The sequence below is a fragment of the Nicotiana tomentosiformis genome, chromosome 2 (assembly GCF_000390325.3).
Source record: "Nicotiana tomentosiformis chromosome 2, ASM39032v3, whole genome shotgun sequence".
NCBI classification, from domain to species: domain Eukaryota; kingdom Viridiplantae; phylum Streptophyta; class Magnoliopsida; order Solanales; family Solanaceae; genus Nicotiana; species Nicotiana tomentosiformis.
In genome coordinates, this window is record NC_090813.1 from 32,249,625 (window position 1) to 32,272,119 (window position 22,495).

Here is a 22,495-nt window from a genome sequence, read left to right on the forward strand (position 1 = left end):
ACTCGGGGAGTGCGACCGACGCTCAACCGAGTGAACCCGGCCGAGCAAGCCAGTTAGATTTTCTTCTACCCAAACTCATCTATGAATAAAGAGGAGATGCACTCTATTAATCAAACACTGAAAAGATTTCATTAACAACTCCTATTTTATTTTCATTAGCAGATTCATTCATAATTTTTAAAATATTACACGTTTATAGATATAATGAAAAAAAAAACTCATTTGCCAAATACCAACATTTCTAGTTCAATTCTCCACATCAAACACCACCCACAACCTGTCTACGGAGCCTCTAAGTACAACAGAAGAGTAATATGAAAATGTCGGCAACAAGGCCCCGGCTATACCTTAAAACATAATGTACAACTCAAATGACATCAGACCCCGGAATAAAGTAGGGCTCACAAAAACCTGCTGAATAGAGAGTGACTACTAACGAGGACCAAAGCTGCCCGCCGATGAATCAACTGCATCAATTGAAGATGCAACACTCCCACCAAAAGGGACGTTAGTACATGTGGAATAGTACTAGTATGTAAAGCTAATTCTCCACTTTCAAAATAGAATGCCAATATAAGAGAGGGAAAACCATAGAAACAACAAGTCACGATCAATGATATCCAAATGCCAAGTTAAAACATAATAATTTCCAAAATACGAAGATAATATATTTTTTTGGTTGGGAGATCTTTAGCACAGATATACCACTGTTCACAATACTAATACCACTGTAATATTAGCACGGAGTCCGATCACGACCCGATCGGCTAGGCCGTCTCATTCAAGACATCAACCACAATTACAATTTCAATTTTAATTTCCAGCACAATCACCACCATGTGTGCGGCATGGCATCCGATCACGACCCGATCAGCTAGGCCATCTCACCACAATGTCGGGTGGATCGACATCATCCTTTTCTATCAATCATCTCATCCTAATTAAGGGGAATAATGTTATCACATCAATCTCACCCAAATAAGGGGAATAATTACAATCCACTCCTACACCGGCACATGTAGTTTCAGGGTTAAGTTATTTCAACCTACCCTTCCCCGGTGACTATCCATACTCCCAAATACATTTTTGATTTTCATACAAAAGAAACAAAAGTACAAATTGTATTTTACCTCATAACCTTTCATACCATATATAGCCTCGTTGGCACTTTCAACCACTTACAACATCATTATTTCACTGGCTCTCTTGGTCATACATATGATTCTTCATTCATGGCACAATGGCCGTATTTCATATTCCACACTTTTCTTTCTTTTGTTTCATGTATCATCATCATAAATATCAAGAAATAGAATATTTAAAAAATCACAACTTTAGGTTCATTAGTAATGAAGACTTTAAACACAATGGATTTCTTTCCAAAATAAATGGAATAAAATGATTGGCAATCGAAACACAAGTTAAAATCATAAACAAGTAACACACCATTTATTCTTGAAATACTTTTTCACAAAAGGGGCAATACACAATTTTCACTCACGAATATGTACGAATGCAAAACACATTGAAAATACTCATAAAGTATAGCATTAGTTAAAACATCCACATTGGGGCATGACTTGAGGACATAAGCTTTTAGAAAAATCTACTTTTGAAGTAATTTTAAAATAGTTGAATCAAGGCTCATTTCATAATCTTTCTCACATCATCTCATTTCATTGGCATCTCTAGCCACAAGTATAGCTTTCATTATTGGTACAGTGACCACACTTTATATCTTCAACTCATTTCTTTCACTTTCGAGTATCCTTATAGATTATCAACAACAAGGCATTTTCAATCAAGACTTAGGTACACATATGAACAATTAAGAGTCTTAAGCACATCAAGTTTTTCTCACACAAATTGGCATACTAGCTTTCATTTGAAACACGACTCAAAGCCATACCATTATAAAAAATTAGAGTCTTAATAGTAAATTTTCTATTTGTAGAATGAATATATATATATATATATATATATATATATATATATATATATATATATATATATATATATATATATATATATATATATATATATATGATTTGAGAATTTATGAAAAATTAGAATTTAGGACCACCCATGCTTGGTCCTTAATAAGATTAATGACCGGATCTTCTTGTCCTAAAAGTGTTTTAGGACCGGTAAACTCGTCACTAAATGTTTAAAGGCAGTAAATATTACACGACATTGATTTGTCGTAAAGACCATATTTATGGTCCCTGAAATTATTTAAGGACCAGATTACAACTAGTCGCTAATACCCTTTAAGGACCAGTATTAGTTTGGTCGCCAAACATATTTAGGGACCAGATGTCAAACCCATCGCTAATAGCCTTTAACGACAGAGGAACTAGCGACCAGTGACGACCAGTTGTAACTGGTCGCTATATATAATCTAGGACCAGAATTAAGCTTGCAGGGACCATTATTCTCGTCCCTAGATGGCATTTTTCTTGTAGTAAGGGTCGTTAGACAAGTACATAAGCATACATGGATTGTCATGCGGAGACTAATAACACAGAAATTATTTCTTTTTGATTTTTAGTTTGATATATTGCAATCCATATATGTGTTTAATTTAAATATGTGTTTGGTTTTGAAGCAAAATTCTAATCCATATATTATTAATATCAACATCTTATTGCATATTCTATATGCCGCATGAAACCTATTATTACTATTTACTCCTACTAATTCATTCTTTAAAGTTTCGAACTTGAAATACCTTTCATGCTTATTTTAGTTGTTTACTTTTGTTTCTTTATTAGAAAAATCCGGAAAGAAGACCTGGTCATTCTCTTTGGAGATATTGTCATATATCTTACCTGAAATCTTGAGTATTTAGTTACAAACCATGGTCTCTTTTGGATTCTTTTGTTATTTGAAAACCTAATTGGACGGCTGGTAGTTCTATTTATATTTATGTTCTCAGTACAATACTATAATATTCTCTTCCAAAATCACTTGAAAATATAAATAAGGTTCTTGTTGAAAATCCTACAAAGAGAACACATCACTTTGGTTTGCAAGGTTGGATAGTTCTTACGAGCTTAATTTGAATGTGTTTCAATAGTAGTTTTTTACTTTAATTTGCACATTTTCATTGGATTTACTTCCTTGACATGGTGTTATTTTTGTTATCATCTTTGAGAAAGAAAAGTTAATTAGAATGGTTGCATTTTTACATCTTTTGACATATTTAAATTTATTCAGGTCGATTGCATTTTACTTCTTTGATCCATCTTATGACGTTTTCATTAAAAGTATTTTTTTTTCCAAATATATATTTTCATGCCATAAAATGAAGAGATTTTTGAATCCAACTGAATTTAATCGGATTGGTTTCCTGTTACTACTTATGGTTCATTATAAATGTCGTTCTAGCTATATAAAGTTGGTCCAATAAGCATTCATTTAGTCAAACCACTTGTGTTTACTCTGTATGTATATTTAATGATCTGAGAAGAACAAACACTTAAAATAAGAAAACATTTTCTTTGAAATTGCACTAAATATCTGTTGGACTCAGTGGACACCCCTTTGTCGATCGAATAATTACACTATATTACTAGATAATTTTTATTATATTTCATACATATTTACTAAGTTGAATTCCCTTGGCTTTTCGGTGTGTTTAATTTTTTATATTTTGATACCACGCAGTGAAAATTCTGACTGCGCTACTGATTGGACTTGGACTGTATTGGTTACTTAAATGCAGTATTAGGATTCATTCATGATTTTGGAGAAAATATTCTGATATGCTTATTTTGTTTGGTATATATGGACAACATATAGCTCACAATAAGGGCAAGAAGTAGTTTATCATGGAAAATTTTGCTATCATATAATAACTTGTTGCCAATAAATATTTACATTTTTACCGGTTTATTGATTGATAGGATCAAAGAAAGCATACAAATAATCTCCAAGAGGAAGAAGGGAAAAGAAGATGATGAGGAGCAACATATTGAAATTATCACTTGTATACCCAATGAAATGGTAACTGAGATATTAAAAAGAGTACCTTGCCTAGATTTATTAGAAAATTTAAATCTAGTATGCAAGAAATGGTATTCCATTATCTACAATGGGAGCTTTGCCTACTCACACTTTGAACACAGAATTAAATCCTCATCATTCTCTCAACTTGAGGCTGTTCTTATCTCAACAAGTGATGGAAAATCTGTTAGTCTTTCTTCCTTGGAATGGCACAACAATTTCAACGACCAACCATTCGAAAACTTGGAGATTAATGATTTTTTCACAGCAGAAAATGTGTTGGGAACATGTATTAATAAAATGTCCTTCGAGAAGGAAAATTTTGTGAATGGTTTTATTCTTTTCCGGAGTAGTGATGGTCGTTATCATGTCTGCAATCCTATGACTTTGGAATATGTCACAACACCGGCAAATCCATATTGGTATCCAACAGGATCTACTAGAGCTGGGCTTGGATTTTGCCCAATGTCATATCAATATAAAATGGTCGTTTTACGACATAAATTTGTATTTGATGTTCAACAATCAGATATCCACTCTACATTTACTAGAATTCTAACAATTCTTCTGTGGACATGGTTGTTTGTCCAAGTGAACTTTCTACCCACAGTTCTGAGTTCATCTAGTCCAGTATCCATTATAAAGCCTTTGAAATCTCTCACCTCAATCTCTTATACTGCATTCCCCTGCACTCTATCCTCACTAGATAGGATAGTGTTAAAATCTCCCATTATTAAGCTCGGTCCACTGATTCCATCCATAGTTCTCCTCAGGTCCTCCCATAATGCCTTCCTATCTTGTATAGTATGCAGTCCATATACAGCTCCAATGTTAAACTTGGTTCTGTTCTGATTCATGGTCACCTGTCCTACAATGTATTGCTTATGTACTTGATATACCTCGAACTCCACCTTTGTTTGATCCCATACTACCCAAAATTCTGCCTCCTGGAGCTGCATCATAATTTGTTATCCATTTCCGGTTATTAAACACCTTCTTGATTATTGAATCAGCATTAGGTTCCTTGACTCTATTCTCTAGAACAGCCATTAGTACCATATTATTCTCTCTACTAAATATTTTGAGTTCTTTTTGCTTATACACTTTATTCAGACCCCTAACATTCCATGATATGATATTCATCATCATATATTAGTTATAGTATATTCACCACCTCTATCCCTTTCATTAGGCTGCCCTCTTTTCTCTTGAGCTTCAGAAAGTTGCACAATCTTTTGTGTTGTATCAACAAGAGCTTTGAAGGCATTACCAATGTTTACCTCATTCTCATTTACAATTCCAATGTTCTTCTTTGATGCAGACTTTCCCCTAGCCATCCACCATTGTTCTTCATTTTTTTGCTTTCTCTGCACCTCACCACCTTCTGATTCCACTTGATCCAGAAATCTACCATGTGCATCAATTTTATCCACCTTAGGATCAAGTACCCTCACTATCTCCATTCTTGTTTCTGTTTCTGTACTGGAACTCTTTGTTGTCCTCCCTCCTGGTTCTGCTTCTGTTGGTCTTTACATGAATGTCCTATTTGGCAGCATGTCTGACAGTATTGAGGCTTCCAATCATATTGTATCAGCTGTTCAATCACCTTTCCCTTGGGATCATATAGTTTGATTGATCCTGGTAATGGCCTAGTGATATCCATTTCAATTAATACCCTAGCATATGATACTCTATCAGCCAATGTGGTACATGCATCAGCATATAATGGCTTACCCAGACCGCTCCCAATTTTGCTTAGGGCCTGGTTACTTCAGTAGTTTAGTGGAAGCTTTGGGAATTTGACCCATAGATGAATGGTTTTAAGCACTTCCTCATTGAAATCAAATCCATCTGTCCATGGTCTAAGTATGATTGGTTTGTTGTTCATAGTATACGGGCCATTCATTAATACTTCATCCCTATCTTTACAGCTGTTCATCAGAATTATAAAATACCTTTCGTTATGGGAGAGTACCTTTGGTTTTCTTATCTTACTCCACTGACCTACTATGAATCGTTCAATTGCCCCAATAGTTGGAGTATTTCCAACCACATATATGATTATTGCTCGATTCCACTTCTGACTTTCCTCAGCCATGTCCTCTTCCATTAATTGCACTACAACTTCCCCGTCCTGTATCATCGGTGGGATATACGATAGGTTCATTCCCTTTGCTGCAAATTTGTTTTCATGAAACAAACCAGCCCAGGATCTTCCCCCATTTCCAGTTGGCATTGCTTTCTTCTCATGCATGTGTTGTTATTCCCGGTCAATATTTCTGTATTTGTAAATATTAATTCTGCAAAATATAAGTTAACGTAATGAAACAATAATAATAAATTCGAGCCCACTGAATTCACAGTGTTTCCTTGAGGAATTTAATCCCCTCCTAGTACCCAAGGTAATGGATTATTTCCTCCCAGGATAGAACGAATAACACACTGGTATAGCGGTACTTCAAACCCCAGTATTTCGGCGAACACAAAGTTTGGTAGCAAATCACACTTACAGTTGCTTTGTTTGAAGTTAAAAACAATGCAGAACGAAGGAGTATATACTCAGAAAAACGTATGGAAGTTCTGAGAGGAAGGAATGCAATGTATAGCCAATTTGTTGAGCGAATTGTATGTTGAGTTTAGTATCTTTCTTCAACATTTGCTGCTCATATATATAGCATCCAAGAAGGAGTGCAAGACCAAACGTCCACCCTTCATGGTGGATCAAGCATTATATATTTGTGGAGCAAGCACTTCATATTTGTGGAGCAAGCACTTCATGGTGGGAAGACCATTATCCGGCTGCCAAATTATCAATACACGGATTGGAAAATATCCGTTTATAAATACGGATAATCTTACGTTAATATTTACTATTAACAAATAAATTTGGTCCAAAAAATTAATCAATCAATCGATCATTTGACCAAATCCAAATCCAAATCCGAATCCGAATCCGAAGCCGAAGCCGAAGCCGTAGCCGTAGCCGAAGCCGAGCCGAGCGAGCGACGACGACGACGGCGCGAGGCTTGCTTTCTTCTTAACTCTTTAAGAGCTACAAGAAGAGCAATTATATATATAGCCACCAAAAATGTCTTTCACTTCCAATATGGGACAATGTCTCATTGTTAAGAGGGGGAAACTTAAAATTTTACTCAAAATTTTATTTTCCCTCCATTTCCCATTCACCCTCATTTTAAGAATATTACATCTTAAAAATAAAACCTCAACAATCCCCCACATGAATGGGGAATGGCTATATCACGGAAGTATGCATGAAAAACTGTGTGATTTACAAGCAAGGATTAATTGCATCTGGATAAGTAGGTTTCCCTTTGAACTTTCCGTAGTAAACTTATGTCGGATATACTCGGTCAATCGGTAGATTTGATATCTTTGAACCGTCGATCTTTGGTGTATACCTAGACAACCATAAGTCACACAATCAACCCTTAACCGTCTTTGGTTCTCATTGTTGTGTTCGTTTCAGCCATGAACACCGCCTGGTTTCATAAGTGCGTAGAGAACTGGCCTTACAAAGTTCTCCTTGAAGCGGCTCACACTTCACACTTAAATAGGTGATTCCTAAACGTGTCATCCTGTAGATACACTATTTGATATACCCCGTATCAAATTTAGAAATCATTAAAAAGCCTTAATGCTTTATCCTTGGTACTGAACATTGTCTCATCACGAGAATGGACTAAAATTTTATTTGACAATGTTGAACCGTCATTAATGACTTTGTTTGATCTCTTTGAACCTAGATCTTGGGATCTCCAGTCTTCTAGGTAGAGTTACCGCCACAATGACTTGTTCTCGGCCATAGCCCCATTCCCCTTGATGATTTCTCAACTACCTCTCTAGTTAGGCCTTTTGTAAGTGGATCCGACACATTATCACTTGACTTTACATAGTCAATTGTGATAATTCCTCTAGAGAGTAATTGCCTAATGGTTTTATGTCTTCGTCGTATATGACGAGATTTACCGTTATACATGACCCTCCCAGCCCTTCCAATTGCCGCTTGACTATCACAATGTATGCATATTGGTGCCAACGGTTTGGGCCAAAATGGAATGTCTTCCAAGAAATTCCGGAGCCATTCAGCTTCTTCACCGGCTTTATCTAAGGCTATGAATTCAGCCTCCATTGTAGAGCGGGCAATACATGTTTGTTTGGACGACTTCCAAGATACCGCTCCTCCACCAATAGTGAATACATATCCACTCGTGGACTTAGAATCAGTTGAACCGGTGATCCAATTTGCATCACAGTATCCCTCAATCACCGCAGGGAAATTACTGTAGTGCAATTCAAAGTTCTGGGTATGTTCTAAATATCCCAAAACTCGTTTCATTGCCATCCAATGAGATTGGCCTGGATTGCTCGTATATCGACTCAGTTTACTTATAGCACAAGCTATGTCTGGTCGTGTACAATTCATGATATACATTAAGCATCCCAATACACGAGCATAATCCAATTGTGATATGCTTTGGCCTTTGTTCTTTGCTAATGCAAGATTCACGTCAATTGGAGTCTTTGCAACTTTAAAGCCCAAGTGCTTGAATTTTTCAAGTACTGTCTTAATATAATGAGATTGTGACAATGCCAGACCTTGAGGAGTCTTATTGATCTTAATTCCCAGAATTAAATCAGCAACTCCCAAGTCTTTCATATCAAACTTGCTATTGAGCATACGCTTAGTAGCATTTATGTTGGCAATGTCATTACTCATTATCAACATATCATCCACATATAGGCAAACAATGACTATGTGATTTGGAACATTTTTAATGTACACGCATTTATCACATTCATTTATCTTAAAACCATTTGACAACATTGTTTGGTCAAATTTCGCATGCCATTGTTTGGGTGCTTGTTTTAGTCCGTAAAGAGACTTAACAAGTCTACATACCTTCTTTTCTTTACCTGGAACCACAAACCCTTCAGGTTGTTCCATGTAAATTTCTTCCTCCAACTCTCCATTTAAGAAGGCCGTCTTAACATCCATTTGATGAATTTCAAGACCATACACTGCAGCTAATGCTACTAACATCCGTATGGACGTAATTCTTGTAACTGGAGAGTATGTATCAAAGTAGTCTAGACCTTCTCGTTGTCTATACCCTTTGACTACGAGCCTTGCCTTGAATTTATCAATAGTGCCATCATCTTTGATTTTTCTCTTAAAAATTCATTTAGAACCCAAAGGTTTATTTTCAGGAGGAAGATCAACCAATTCCCATGTATGATTGTTCAATATGGATTCTATTTCACTATTGACTGCCTCTTTCCAAAACAATGATTCCGAAGAAGTCATAGCTTCTTTAAATGTTTGAGGCTCATTCTCCAATAAGAAAGTCACAAAATCTGGTCCAAATGAAGTAGACGTTCTTTGACGTTTACTACGTCTTGGATTCTCCTGATTACATGTACTTTCTTTTGTTTCTTCCCGAGGTCGTTTAGATCCTTCACCAAACGACTCACATTCCTTTTTATACGGATATATATTTTCAAAAAACTCAGCATTATCTGATTCTATAACCGTATTATTATGAATGTCGGGATTTTCTGATTTATGAACCAGAAATCGATATGCTTTACTATTTGTCGCATATCCTATGAAAACACAATCAACGGTTTTCGGTCCTATCTTTACCCTTTTGGGTTTAGGAACTTGCACTTTTGCCAAACACCCCCACACTTTAAAATAATTCAAGTTGGGCTTCCTTCCTTTCCATTGTTCATAAGGAATGGATTGTGTTTTGCTATGGGGCACTCGATTTAATATTCGATTAGCCGTAAGAATGGCTTCCCCCACAAGTTCTGTGGCAAACCAGAACTTATCAACAACGCATTCATCATCTCCTTTAATGTGCGATTCTTTCTTTCCGCAATCCCATTAGATTGGGGCGTGTAAGGGGCTGTTGTTTGATGAATAATTCCATATTCTAAACATATTTCTTCAAAAGGAGATTCATATTCACCACCCCTATCACTTCTTATCATTTTTACTTTCTTGTTAAGTTGCGTTTCAACTTCATTTTTGTATTGCCTGAATGCGTCTATTGCTTCATCTTTACTATTCAGTAAGTAAACATAGCAATATCGAGTACCATCGTCAATAAAAGTTATGAAATACTTCTTTCCACTGCGAGATGGTATTGACTTCATGTCACAAATATCTGTGTGAATTAAGTCTAAAGGATTTGAATTCCTTTCAACTGACTTATAAGGATGTTTAACATACTTAGATTCCACACATATTTGACATTTTGATTTTTCGCATTCAAACTTGGGCAGTACTTCCAAGTTAATCATTTTCCGCAAGGTTTTATAATTGACATGACCCAAACGTACATGCCATAAATCATTTGACTCAAGTAAGTAAGAAGAAGCTGAAATATTATTATTATTTTCAACAACCATTACATTTAGGTTGAAAAGGCCCTCGGTGAGGTAACCTTTTCCCACAAATATTTCATTCTTACTAATTACAACCTTGTTGGATACAAAAACGCACTTAAAACCGTGCTTAACAAGAAGTCCAGTAGAGACTAAATTCTTTCTCATTTCAGGAACATGAAGGACATTGTTCAAAGTCATGACCTTGCCAGAAGTCATTTTTAGAAATACCTTCCCATATCCTTCAACTTTTGTTGTTGAAGCATTTCCCATATAAACTGTCTCTCCGGGTTCAGCAAGAGCATAGGTAGCAAAAGCCTCTCTAACTGCACAAACATGGCGAGTGGCTCCTGAATCAAACCACCACAGTTTAGGATTTCCCACCAAGTTACATTCAGAGAGCATGGCACACAAGTTATCAACATCATCATGGTTTACTACCATGTTTGCTTGACCCCTTTTCTTGTCTTTCTTCGGAGCACGACACTCCGTAGATTTGTGTCCGGTTTTCCCACAGTTGTAGCAGTTTCCACTGAACCGCTTCTTGCTTGGGTTGTATTTCGGACCAGAAGCCTTCTTCCTCTTTTTGTTAGCTTCAACAATATTTGCTCCCATTATTGTTGAATTTCCACGGCCTCTCCTTTCAGCAGCTTTATTGTCCTCTTCGATTCTCAACCGAACAATGAGATCTTCAAGGGACATTTCCTTTCGTTTGTGTTTCAAATAATTTTTGAAGTCCTTCCACAACGGAGGCAACTTCTCAATCATTGCTGCTACTTGGAATGCTTCGTTGATTACAAGACCTTCAGCAAGTAGATCATGAATAATCACTTGCAATTCCTGGACTTGAGTAATAACAGACTTGCTATCTATCATTTTGTAGTCCAGAAATTTTGCGGCAACGAATTTCTTCATCCCGACATCTTCAGTCTTATATTTCTTTTCAAGCGCATTCCACAATTCTTTGGATGTCTCCATGCTACTGTATACATTATACAGATTATCATCCAGTCCGCTAAGAATATAATTCTTGCATAAAAAATCAGAATGCTTCCACGCTTCAATCACGAGAAAGCGTTCATTATCTGGAGTTTTATCCGGCAGATCAGGAACATCTTCCTTGATGAACTTCTGTAGACATAACGTAGTTAAGTAGAAGAACATCTTCTGCTGCCAGCGTTTGAAATCAATCCCGGAAAATTTTCCGGGTTTTTCTGCCGGTGCCAACGCCGGTGTTCGGCTTGTCGTTGCGTTGGCAGTCGCCATCGGAACAGCTTGGTTTTCGTTTTCAGTCATCATCTTTTATGTAAAAGAATGACACAAACAAACGTTTAATACACGTTTTCAAACTGGAGTAAAAATCACGTAGATTTTAATATCCAACAAAACGCCACGAAGGCTTAACTCTCCAAAACGGGAGTACACAAACCACAAAGGTTTTAGTTTGCAGAATAATAAGAATAACACAAGTACAGAAATAAATATTAAATTCCTTAAGATTGTTATTCCCGGTCAATATTCCTGTATTTGTAAATATTAATTCTGCAAAATATAAGTTAACGTAATGAAACAATAATAATAAATTCGAGCCCACTGAATTCACAGTGTTTCCTTAAGGAATTTAATCCCCTCCTAGTACCCAAGGTAATGGATTATTTCCTCCCAGGATAGAACGAATAACACACTGGTGTAGCGGTACTTCAAACCCCAGTATTTCGGCGAACACAAAGTTCGGTAGCAAATCACACTTACAGTTGCTTTGTTTGAAGTTAAAAACAATGCAGAACGAAGGAGTATATACTCAGAAAAACGTATGGAAGTTCTGAGAGGAAGGAATGCAATGTATAGCCAATTTGTTGAGCGAATTGTATGTTGAGTTTAGTATCTTTCTTCAACATTTGCTGCTCATATATATAGCAGCCAAGAAGGAGTGCAAGACCAAACGTCCACCCTTCATGGTGGAGCAAGCACTTCATATTTGTGGAGCAAGCACTTCATGGTGGGAAGACCATTATCCGGCTGCCAAATTATCAATACACGGATTGGAAAATATCCGTTTACAAATACGGATAATCTTACGTTAATATTTACTATTAACAAATAAATTTGGTCCAAAAAATTAATCAATCAATCATTTGACCGAAGCCGAAGCCGAAGCCGAAGCCGAAGCCGAGCGAGCGACGACGACGGCGGCGCGAGGCTTGCTTTCTTCTTAACTCTTTAAGAGTTACAAGAAAGCAATTATATATATACCCACCAAAAATGTCTTCCACTTCCAATATGGGACAATGTCTCATTGTTAAGAGGGAAAACTTAAAATTTTACTCAAAATTTCATTTTCCCTCCATTTCCCATTCATCCTCATTTTAAGAATATTACATCTTAAAAATAAAACCTCAACATGTGTTTCTTAGCGTCGATCTCAACATTTCCTGTTCCATTGCTCTGTTCCTTTGGCATGCTTAAAGTTACTGTTCCATTGTTCTGTGTTTTACTCGTACTCGCTCCTCCAATTGAGATCGACGATACATTCACTTTAGGTGTCAATTGAGTGACTGGGCTCATCAGTATTGCTGCTTTCGGTCGATTACTACTCAGATCTGGCCAATTTAGATCATTATCACTTTCCAAATCCAGATCTTCCTCTTGTACTTTTTCTTTGGCTTTTGCATTTGGTTTTCCTTGCTCTCGTGTGACGATATCTGTGAGTTTCCGTTCTATTACTAGTGTTTTGCTGTTGTTCTTATTAGATCTCCCTCTTTCTCCCATTTTCGGCGATGGCGCAGGTTAGCTAGCACCTAACGTGCGCCGAGAGAAAAGGTACCTGGAACAGTCCTTGCTCTCGCTTTTCTTTTTTAGAGGAGATGGTAGTTTTTGACAAGCAGGATGACGATTGACAAATGAACTTACTATGGATTTATTTGCAAAGTCCTAGTAAAACAGGCATCTAAAAGTGCAGGTAAGTCAATTACGAGTATGGTTTATGGAACAATAGGTAGAAGTGTACCAACCGAACTGTAAAATTACACCAAATCGAAAAATCAAATCAGATTAAAAAACCCGACTAGATTTTGTTTGATTTAGTTTGGTATTAAGTAAAAACCCGAACCAAATCGACATATAAATATATAATTTTTTATATATAATTTTAAGATTTTATATAGAATTTATTTAAAAATATCTAGAAATATTTGAGATACTTTCATGAGATATAATATTTAATAGAACTATAAAGTGCATTCATTTTTATTTATTTTAAATAATAGATTGTATCACTTTCTTATTATGTGTTATTGAAATGCGTCAATTATCTCTTTGTTCTTTCATATTTATATGTCAAGATTTATTATATGTTTTTCGAATTTGAAGTGGTATTTCAATAATCTAAAATTACATAGAACATATCATTATTTAGGTATCATATTGATTTTTATATTTAATTATTAAATTTGGTTAACCCTGAAAGCGTACATCAACCAAAAATTATTGGTAGACGACTAAGAAAATAAACTATTATGTGTTACTAAAAACGATTCTCCCTTAAGATCACTTTAATAGACCATATGTTTGTTATTTTTTTTTTAGTAAACATATATTCACTTATCAAAATTTTATCTATAACTTTAATAATGCAAGATTGAAATAATATTCATATAACAAAAAAACCCGAAAAATCCGAAAAAATCGAACCAATCCAAACCGATATAATTGATTTGGTTTTATTTTGATAAAATCCGAACCAACCCGATCCATGAACACCTCTAGGGATCAACTCCTAAATCTATTTGCAATATCTTTTAGAAAAATTACATCAAAGGGGAAGCCTAAATAAGAATCCAATACTCACAAGGACTAAAGAGAACCAATATATATAATAATTCAAGAGAATTGATCGATCCAGAAGTTTGTTGACGTTTGAGCATCGAAAATTAAAGAGTGACACTTATTTTGGGACGAAGAGAGTAATAAATGTACATGATCTAGGTCTAAAATCAAAATAAATAGTGCTAAATAGAGCAAGAAGTACTGAACGTATCATGAACTACTCTTATTAATCTGAATATCTATTATGAGCAAATCGTTGCCAATGGCACGTGTTTTCAAATCTGGAATGTTACCGTACTAATTAAGCAAAACACAGTGCTGAATGCTTAATTATTCCAACCATATGTACAAGCAAATTGTTTTCTTGAACTTCTCAAAATAGTCATTAAAATAAGCTGCCTACGCTAGCGTTGATATTTCAAACATTTAATATATGTAAAACGATAAACTACAAAATTCGGGGATGTAGCTCAGATGGTAGAGCGCTCGCTTAGCATGCGAGAGGTACGGGGATCGATACCCCGCATCTCCAAACTTTAATTTATCACTGAGTGGGGTGTATATTGGGACTGAACTTGATGAATAGTTTTTAATAGATTTAACTTACGTGTCATACACATTTCAATAATTGAAGCAACTGTTAAACTATTTAGGGTTGGTTCAAGTGGCGGTTAGTAAAGATTTATGAGAGCCAAAATTTTTAATAATGAATTTTATGATTTTATTTTCTCTTAGATAAGATTTAAGATCATAGGAAAAAACAATACGGCATCATTATTAAAAAATAGACAAAGAAAGGCTACCATTCTTTTTAACCGTAGAAATATTTTAGAATTAAATTAGATTGCTCAAATTTTTATATTAATAAATAATGTTTCTCACAATAACATCCAAGGTAATATATTGCAAACACATAACTTATATTTTATTAACTTGAATTAGTCTTTACAAATATAAATAATAATATTACTATGTGAAGTTGAAGATTTAATGTCTTTTAAGATTACTATATTATAATCAAGAAGAGTAGAAGATGGAAACCTTACTCACATACACTAAAAGATACTGCCATATGTACATGTACATAAACAATATTGACAAGAAGCTAGTATATCTGCGAATTTTTCTGATTTGAACTGTGACGATTTATCTGGCGAGGTCCATTATATATACTCCGATTGAGGAGGTAACTACTAGCTGGGAGCTTAAGTTATTGCTGAGAGGAGAATTGTACGACGTATTTATACTTGTTATTTCGTTTATTTACTCTAACTCACATCTCTTTACTTATATTGTATCTGTCTTATTGGACCACTAGTAAGTGTCGATGTCGACCCCTCGTCACTACTTCTCAGAGGTTAGGCTAGATACTTACTTGGTTGTAACGACCCGATCGGTCGTTTTGAGCATTTACGCTCTTTTTAACTATTTGAAGTCTTGAATAACTTCCTACGAGGTATTATGACTTGTGTGAATTGTCTATTTTGGTTTTAAGGTATTTCGGAGTTAGCTAGGAAGGATGAATTTTCATGTTGGAAGCTTAAGTTGAAATAGTTGACCAGATATTGACTTATGAGTAAATGACCTCGGAATTTAATTTTGATGATTCCAATAGCTCCGTATGGTGATTTCGAACTTAGGAGCGTGTCCGAAAAATTATTTGGAGGTTCGTAGTGGAATTAGGCTTGAAATGCCGAAAATTTAATTTTGGAAAGTTTAACCGAGGGGGTTGACTTTTTGATATCGAGGTCGAAATCTGATTCTGGAAATTTGAATAGTTTTGTTATGTCATTTATGGCTTGTGTGCAAAATTTAAAGTTATTCTACATTGATTTGATATGTTTCGGCACAAGATATAGAATTTGAAAGTTCAAAGTTCAAAGATTTTGATTTGAGGTGCGATTCGTCATTTTCATGTTGTTTAATATGATTTGAGGCCTCGAGTAGGTCCATTTTATGTTATGGAACTTGTTGGTATATTCGGACGGGGTCTCGAGGGCCTCGGGTGAGTATCAAATGCTTAACGGATTGAATTTGGATTTGGAGGAGGAGCTGAAGCAGCTGGACTGCTGGTGTGATCGCACCTGCGCGAAAAAGGGCCGCAGGTGCGAGCTTGCAGATGCGAGGAATGATTCGCAGAAATAAAAATACATGAGCTGTCCAGGCACCGCGGGTGCGAAAAAAATCACCGCGGGTGCAAAAACAGTCATCGCGGGTGCGAAGACCGCGGGTGCGAAAAATAATCACCGTGGGTGCGAAGACCACGGGTGCGAAAACAATCATCGCGAGTGCGAAGACGGCAGGTGCGAAGGAATCATCGCGGGTGCGAAGACCGCAGGCGCGAAGAAATCATCGCGGGAGCGAAGACCGCAGGCACAAAAAAATTACCGCGGGTGTTTGGACCACTAGTAAGTGTCGATGTCGACCTCTCGTCAGTACTTCTCAGGTGTTAGACTAGATAGTTACTGGGTTGTAACGACCCGACTGGTCGTTTTGAGCATTTACGCTCCTTTCAACTATTTGGAGTCGTGAATAACTTCCTACGAGATATTATGACTTGTGTGAATTGTCTGTTTTGGTTTTAAGGTATTTCGGAGTTAGCTTGGAAGGATGAATTTTCATGTTGGAAGCTTAAGTTCAAATAGTTGACCGGATATTGACTTATGAGTAAATGACCTCGAAATTTAATTTTTATGATTTCAATAGCTCTGTATGATGATTTCGGACTTAGGAGCATGTCCGAAAAATTATTTGGAGGTCCGTAGTGGAATTAGGCTTAAAATGCCGAAAATTTATTTTGGAAAGTTTGACCGGGGAAAGTTTGACCGGGGGTTGACTTTTTGATATCGAGGTCGAAATCTGATTCTGGAAATTTGAATAGTTTCGTTATGTCATTTATGACTTGTGTGCAAAATTTGAAGTCATTCCGCATTGATTTGATATGTTTCAGTACAAGATATAGAATTTGAAAGTTCAAAATTCATAGATTTTGATTTGAAGTGCGATTCATCGTTTCCATGTTGTTTGATATGATTTGAGGCCTCGAGTAGGTCCGTTTTATGTTATGGAACTTGTTGGTATGTTCGGACGGGGAACCGAGGGCCTCAGTTGACTTTCGGATGCTTAACGAATTGAATTTGGATTTGGAGGAGGATTGAAGCAGTTGGGCTGCTGGTGTGATCGCACCTGCGCAAAAAAGGGCTGCAAGTGCGAGCTCGCGGAATGCAGGAATGATATGCAGAAGCGAAAATGCATGGGATGTCCTGGCACCGCGGGTGCGAAAAAAATCACTGCGGGTGCGAAGACCGTGGGTGCGAAAACAATCATCGCGGGTGCGAAAAACAATCACCACGGGTGCGAAGACCGCGAGTGCGAAAACAGTCATCGCGGGTGAGAAGACCACGAATGCGAAGGAATCATCGGGGGTGAAGAAATCACCGTGGGTATTTGGACCACTAGTAAGTGTCGATGTTGACCCCTCGTCACTACTTCTCAGGGGGTAGGCTAGATACTTACTAGATTGTAACGACCCGACCGGTCATTTTGAGCATTTACATTCCTTTCAACTATTTGAAGTCTTGAATAACTTCCTACGAGGTATTATGACTTGTTTGAATTGTCTGTTTTGGTTTTAAGGTACTTCGGAGTTAGCTTGGAAGGATGCATTTTCATGTTGGAAGCTTAAATTGAAATAGTTGACCGGATATTGACTTATGAGTAAATGATCTCGAAATTTAATTTTGATGATTCCAATAGCTCCGTATGGTGATTTCGGACTTAGGAGCGTGTCCGGAAAATTATTTGGAGGTCCGTAGTGGAATTAGGCTTGAAATGTCGAAAATTTAATTATGAAAAGTTTGACCGGGGGGGGGGGGGGGAGGGGGGTGACTTTTTGATATCGATGTCGAAATATGATTCTGGAAATTTGAATAGCTTCGTTATGTCATTTATGACTTGTGTGCAAAATTCGAAGTCATTCCGCATTGATTTGATATGTTTCAGCACAAGATATAGAATTTGAAAGTTCAAAGTTCATAGATTTTGATTTGAGGTGCGATTCGTCGTTTTCATGTTGTTTGATATGATTTGAGGCCTCGAGTAGGTCCGTTTTATGTTATGAAACTTGTTGGTATATTCAGACAGGGTACCAAGGGCCTCAGATGAGTTTCTGATGCTTAATGGAACTAATTTGGATTTGGAGGAGGAGGTGAAGCAGTTGGGCTGCTGGTGTGATCGCACCTGCGCGAAAAAGGGTCGCAGGTGCGAGCTCGCGGATGTGAGGAATGATTCGCAAAAGCGAAAATACATGGGTTGTCCTGGCACAGCGGGTGCAAAAAAAATCACCGCAGGTGCAAAGACCGCGGGTGCCAAAACAGTCATCGCGGTTACGAAGACCACTGGTACGAAAAACATCACCGCGGGTGCGAAGGAATCATCGCTGGTGCGAAGACCGCAGGCGCAAAGAAATCATCGCGGGTGCGAAGACCGCAGGCGCGAAAAAATCACCGCGGGTGTTTGGACTACTAGTAAGTGTCGATGTCAACCCCTCGTCACTACTTCTCAGGGGTTAGGTTAGATAGTTACTGGGTTGTAACGGCCTGACCGGTCGTTTTGAGCATTTACGCTTCTTTCAACTATTTGAAATCTTGAATAACTTCCTACGAGGTATTATGACTTGTGTGAATTATCTGTTTTGGTTTTAAGGTATTTCGGAGTTAGCTTGAAAGGATGAATTTTCATGTTGGAAGCTTAAGTTGAAATAGTTAAACGGATATTGACTTATGAGTAAATGACCTCGAAATTTAATTTTGATGATTTCAATAGCTCTGTATGGTGATTTCGGACTTAGGAGCATGTTTGGAAAATTATTTAGAGGTCCGTAGTGGAATTAGGCTTGAAATGCCGAAAATTTAATTCTGGAAAGTTTGACCGGGAGGGTTGACTTTTTGATATCGAGGTTGAAATCTGATTCTAAAAATTTGAATAGCTTTGTTATGTCATTTATGACTTGTGTACAAAATTCGAAGTCATTCTGCATTGATTTGATATGTTTCGGCACAAGATTTAGAATTTGAAAATTCAAAGTTCATAGATTTTGATTTGAGGTGCGATTCATCGTTTTTATTTTGTTTGATATAATTTGAGGCCTTGAGTAGGTTCGTTTTATGTTATGAAAATTGTTGGTATGTTCGGACGGGGTACCGGGGGCCTCGGGTGAGTTTCAGATGCTTAACAGATCGAATTTGGATTTGGAGGAGGAGCGGAAGTAGTTGGGCTGCTGGTGTGATCGCACCTGCGCGAAAAAGGGCCGCAGGTGCGAGCTCGCGGATGCGAGGAATGATTCGCAAAAGCGAAATTACATGGGTTGTCCTGGCACCGCGGGTGCGATAATAATTACCGCGGGTACGAAGACCGCGGTGCGAAAATAGTCATCGCGGGTGCGAAGACCGCGGGTGTGAGAAACAATCACCGCGGGTGCGAAGACCACGGGTGCGAAAATAGTAATCGCGGGTGCGAGGAATCATCGCGGGTGCGAAGACCGCAGGTGCGAAGAAATCATCGTGGGTGCGAAGACCGCATGCGCGAAGAAATCACCGCGGGTGTTTGGACCACTAGTAAGTGTCGATGTCGACCCCTCGTCACTACTTCTCAGGGGTTAGGCTAGATACTTACTGGGTTATAATGATCGAGCGGTCGTTTTGAGCATTTACGCTCCTTTCAACTATTTGAAATCATGAATAACTTACTACGAGGTATTATGACTTGTGTGGATTGTCTGCTTTGGTTTTAAGATATTTTAGAGTTAGCTTGGAAGGATGAATCTTTATGATGGAAGCTAAAGTTGAAATAGTTAACCGGATATTGACTTATGAGTAAATCACCTTGAAATTTAATTTTGATTATTTCAATAGCTCCGTATGGTGATTTCGGACTTAGGAGCGGGTCCAAAAAATTATTTGAAGGTCCGTAGTGGAATTATGCTTGAAATGCCAAAAATTTAATTTTGGAAAGTTTAACCGGGGGTTGACATTTTGATATCGAGGTCGAAATCTGATTCCGAAAATTTGAATAGCTTCGTTATGTCATTTATGACTTGTGTGCAAAATTTGAAGTCATTCTGCATTGATTTGATATGTTTTGGCACAAGATATAGAATTTAAAAGTTTAAAGTTCATAGATTTTTATTTGAGGTGCGATTCGTCGTTTTCATATTGTTTGATACGATTTGAGGCCTCGAGTAGGTCCGTGTTATGTTATGGAACTTGTTGGTATGTTCGGACGGGGTCCTGAGGGCCTCGGGTGAGTTTCAGATGCTTAACGGATCGAATTTGGATTTGGAGGAGGAGGTAAAGTAGCTGGGCTGCTGGTGTGATCGCACCTACGCGAAAAAGTGCCGCAGGTGCGAGCTCGCGGATGCGAGGAATGCTTCGCAGAAGCGAAAATGCATGGGCAGTCCGGGCACCGCGGGTGCGAAGACCGCATGTGCGAAGACCGCAGGTGCGAAAACAGTCATCGCGGGTGCGAAGACCGTGGGTGCGAAAAACAATCACCGCGGGTGCGAAGACCGCGAGTGTGAAGGAATCATCACGGGTGCGAAGACCGCAGGCGCGAAGAAATCATCGCGGGTGCGAAGACCGCAGGCACGAAGAAATCACTGCGGGTGTTTGGACCACTAGTAAGTGTCGATGTCGACCCCTCGTCACTACTTCTTAAGGGTTAGGCTAGATACTTACTGGGTTGTAACGATCTGACCGGTCGTTTTGAGCATTTACGCTCCTTTCAATTATTTGAAGTATTGAATTCCTACGAGGTATTATGACTTGTTTGAATTGTCTGTTTTGGTTTTAAGGTATTTCAGAGTTAGCTTGGAAGTATGAATTTTAATGTTGGAAGCTTAAGTTGAAATAGTTGACCGGATATTAACTTATGAGTAAATGACCTCGGAATTTAATTTTGATGTTTCTAATACCTCCGTATGGTGATTTCGGACTTAGGAGCATGTCCGAAAAATTTTTTGGAGGTCCGTAGTGGAATTAGGCTTGAAATGCCGAAAATTTACATACTTATATTCGAGAGGCTACATGGCATTTAGGATATATACTTCCCATCTTTCTTTCCTTATCATGCGGGATTGATTCAGCTTGAGACATAACTCTTTGAATTCCTTCCACGTATTCGTATGTGCAAATGAGCACTCAGTATCAGCTGTGCATCGCCAACTTGTGATTCTATGAACGAGGTTCAAGATGTGTACTCTGTGTTTTGGTGATGGGCCAGTCTGGAGGACTTGAGGCCATGGTTAGACCGCAGTTTAAGCTCGGTAGCTTCAGTTATAACTTGTACAATTGGACTCATATGTCCGGTAATGTCCCTACGAGTGGAATTTGTGGCTCGATGAGCAGTAAAATATCCTTGTGATGAGTACTATGTAACTGCGGGATGCGTTAAGATGATTTGAATGTGATGAGAAGCGTTTCTGTGAAATGTAAAGGAAAGTCCATTAGGTGCTTGATTTTTGTTTTGATGTGACGTACAGTCTCGAGTACGAATGTTTTGAAGGATCTTTCACATTATTAAATTTTGGGACAGACTAAATTCCCGTGTCTTGTTAATAAGTTTGGACTTGGAAAGATTTAGTGATTGCGTAGAAATTGTGGCTGCGAAAATATATAACAAGATGCCAATTTGAGGCTAGGGAGGTGGGTTATCTCCTGGAGAGTAATCTACGTAGGTGTGTTCCTTGTAATGTGAGTGGAGGGTTTCTTTTCTGCCAGTGGGGCATATGTGTGGAGAGTTGAATTTGAATCTGGTTGAGAAAGTTGACTTGAGTGTCAAGAGAAGGATTGCGAGCTTAGCGGATGATTTGGGGTATTTTTATGGTTGGCGTTGTATGAGCTTGATAAGAATTTTTCGTTGAACTGACGGAAGTATTAGGGCAGTAGTAGAGTATGGATATTGTGAGTTATGGAGTGATTAAATTTATGGCTTTGAGCCAAGTGGGGGAGCCTGTTGCAAATGGCTTAATTTCATGGTTATATATTAAATTTTAGTTTTGGTCTGAGGCATACTTGTGGATTAGTTATGACTTACAGAGATGGAGTTTGAGAATGACTTGAGTAAACGAATTCTTGGATACGGGTTATATTGTACTTTATGAGTATGTGAAAATCATGGGGTGAGTGAGTTGTTATTTTCAAAATATGTAGTATGCACAGAGTATGAATTTGATTGAGGGTATTAGAGTAGAGTT

The 22,495-nt window shown here is 37.6% G+C and overlaps 1 long non-coding RNA gene and 1 other non-coding gene across 2 annotated transcripts; both read left to right on the plus strand.

Moving 5' to 3' along the window:
* Positions 1-2,913: 2,913 nt before the first annotated feature.
* On the plus strand, positions 2,914-4,337 carry LOC138906422 (uncharacterized). The gene is made up of 2 exons (XR_011413773.1): positions 2,914-3,036; positions 3,909-4,337. It is a non-coding gene; the product is annotated as an uncharacterized lncRNA (long non-coding RNA).
* A 10,366-nt stretch (positions 4,338-14,703) lies between these two features.
* TRNAA-AGC (transfer RNA alanine (anticodon AGC)) lies at positions 14,704-14,776 on the plus strand. The gene has a single exon. It is a non-coding gene; the product is annotated as a tRNA-Ala (tRNA).
* The last annotated feature ends 7,719 nt before the right edge of the window (positions 14,777-22,495 follow it).